This window comes from Monopterus albus, unplaced genomic scaffold (assembly GCF_001952655.1).
Source record: "Monopterus albus unplaced genomic scaffold, M_albus_1.0 scaffold92.1, whole genome shotgun sequence".
Taxonomy (NCBI): Eukaryota; Metazoa; Chordata; class Actinopteri; order Synbranchiformes; family Synbranchidae; genus Monopterus; species Monopterus albus.
This window is the reverse complement of record NW_018127972.1, coordinates 2,557,465-2,560,471: the sequence shown is the minus strand read 5'-3', so window position 1 is coordinate 2,560,471 and position 3,007 is coordinate 2,557,465. Positions and strand designations below refer to the sequence as shown.

General features: G+C 40.6%; 1 protein-coding gene across 1 annotated transcript in view; it reads left to right on the top strand.

Moving 5' to 3' along the window:
* The first annotated feature begins 751 nt into the window (after positions 1–751).
* slc16a6b (solute carrier family 16 member 6b) overlaps positions 752–3,007 on the top strand; it is a 19,383-nt gene continuing 17,127 nt past the window's right edge. The window contains exon 1 of the mRNA XM_020608229.1: positions 752–829. The gene's annotated coding sequence lies outside the window, so the exon portion shown is untranslated. The remainder of the gene's footprint in view (positions 830–3,007) is intronic.

Sequence of the window (3,007 nt, the reverse complement as noted above, 5' to 3'; positions counted from 1 at the left end):
ACACACACACACACATTGATTTGCTTCATGTTTTGACTACTGCTACTGTATGGCCAGCTGCAAAGCTGGTAAGAGAGATGTCTCAGTTGACGTTCCTGTGTAGTATGGGGCTAGCCCAACCGAGGTGATATAATGTATAGGCCAGGTGGGTTCAGGGCCTTTCATCTTTCATCTGCCTGTGTGCAGGTTGGAGGTGCAAGATACCTGAGCGTGTAATAATTTTACCTGTGAATTTGAATAAATCAGCACTGTTTTGAAGTTACTTGGACTGCCTCGTCTCTTAGAGTTAGCAATGGTAAGAAGAACCAAAGACCCACACTATGTAGGAATTAAGAGGTATAGGTATTCCTCCCCTTTTAGGGCGCTGTCCATGACCATTGGAGCAGAGAGGACGATTGGAGGACGGACGGACTGAAGGACCAATATCGGGAGAGTTAAGTTTAAACCACGACTTCTCCCCAACAGTTTTTAACCAATCAGATAGTAACATCTTTTCATACAAATATTGTATACCGGCAAGTTGAGGATAGTCTTTCCTGTTTATCCTAAACAGGGAAGATCCATGTGCACATGTTTATTTTGATACGTTAATGCATAATAAATTTCACATAGTGAAATATATCTTTTTGTTAGTCTTCTCTTTTCAAAATAAAAGAACTTTCATCACAGTCACCAGCCCAACAGATAAGCAGCACATTGCTGCTGTGTCAGGTTTAGAAGTGGCACTTGGGCATGATCCAATCAAATTTAATGGGCTGGACCTTGTCTGGGCAAAAGTATTCAGACCTTTTCTGAACACTCAGTACAAGTCAAAGGAGCTGAGAGACAGGTGAGTCACTCATTAATTATACAGAACTAAATGCTAGAGAAACTCATCATGACATTCTGAAAATTATGCATGATTAAAATAATATTTTAATAAACATCCAGTTTATTTTATTCTGAAAGGGTCAAGCCATATTATAATGACATTCTCTCACCATTTGATCAGGGTCCCTTTACCTCAGAACATACAGTAATTGTTAGGAGAGCTGGGCTGAGCTGCGTAGGTGGGGTCACTCCTGGGCTGGTCGACGGTGATGGTGGTTACTGAAGGTGGAGACAGAGAGATGAAGGCAATAGTGGAAAAAGATAGGCGACTGTGCATTGACCTGCCTGGGAGGGGAGAGTGGAGCCACGGTCTGGAGGAACAGTCCTTCGGGGAAACACAAAACAGTAGCTGGCTAGGGGATAAATACATACAAAAAACAATGACAACGTATGGAGTAAGGTTGGCCTAGTGACTAGAAAGAACTGGCAAGTGACTGAGGAGTGAAACCGGGTAATATAGTGAGTAACCTAATCAAGTGCAGCTGGTGATAAGGGAGTGAGGAACAGGTGAACGTGATAAGAGTAATGGGGCAAGAGACAGTAGGAAAGGTGAGGGAGGCCAGAGCGGCCGAGCAAACCTGACAGTAATAAGCAGTTCAACTGAGAACAACTGCAATAAACTCATAATATTTCCCTGCTCTATTTTTTTCCATGTTCTCTCCTGTTTTAAGCCACAAAGAATTATGCTAAAGTCTAACTGAGAGAAGTTTGGAACACTTTAACATTTTAAATAACTTAAATACTATAAAGAGAGAGAGAGAGAGATGACTTCGTTGTTTTGTTAGGTATTTTTGGTCAGATAAATATTGGATAGATACTTTATGTATTAGAAATGTTTAGTGGAGATAGGATGTCTAGTTAGACTGTTAAATGCTTAGTCATGCTTATGAGTTTCTACAGGGTACATCTGGTCAAGGATACTAGAGAGAAGAGTTGATGACTGTCAGCAGACAGGGTGTTTAATATTATTATTATGACGTGTATAACTGTAGCCTTAGCCATAATATGTTCTTATGTTTAAGTCACGACATGTTACTAGAGGTCGTGGGAGAATGTTTTTAGCTACACACCACTTAATCAACAGACACACACATTCACACGTTGATTTGCTTCATGTTTTGACTACTGCTATGACCAGCTGCAAAGCTGGTAAGAGAGATGTCTCGGTTGACGTTTCTGTGTAGTATGGGGCTAGCCCAACCGAGGGGATATAATGTATAGGCCTGGTGGGTTCAGGGTCTTTCATCTTACATCTGCCTGCGTGCAGGATGGAGGTGCAAGATACCTGAGCGTGTAATGTTAATTTTACCTGTGATCCTTTGAATAAATCAGCACTGTTTAGAAGTTACTTGGACTGTCTTGTCTCTCAGAGTTAGCAATGGTAAGAAGAACCAAAATAGTTCAACAGTTCTCTGGAAACTTGCTCAGCAGTAAATGTGATTCTTGGCCGGATGAACTTTGATTAACAGATTAATTATATTTCGACTGAAGTAGCCCTTTTGTGCTGTGGAGAATCACTGTTTAAATTATTGACACAAAAAACTGTTATTTAGGATGTGTTTCACTACAAATTTGGGCAAATTCTAGAAACCAGTGAACTTTATTGTGGTTGTGACAATAAGTTGTTGCTTCTCTTCTTGACACACACACATAGAGGTATTGTATTTCTATTTCTATCCTTGTTAGGGCCCTTATTGACATAATGCATTCCCTAGCTCCTTAACAGTCAGAAATGCCTAACTCAAACCTAAATGTAATTCTAACCTGAACCTTAAAACCGTCTTAACTCCCACAAAGCCCTTTGAACTTGAATCCGCACAAGTGACTTCCGGTCCCCACGAAGATAGTAATTCCTGGATTTTTAGAACTGTAGTACAGAATAGAATAATAAGGTAACTGGCTATATAGTCACTATTGGCTTGTGGCCGGACGACGTGGTGAAAAGCTTTATTGTAGTTTCTGGTTTTTACTTTACCTTTAATTTTGACGTAACCTTAATTTTCAACTTCACCCAGGTTAATTTTTTTCTTGGTGCGTTATGGAGACTTGTGTACACCGGGAGCGGCTGGGATGAACAGGTTTATTCCAGTTAAGAGGAGTCATCCTCCATGTGGACCCAGAGAGGTCTCTCTTTCTC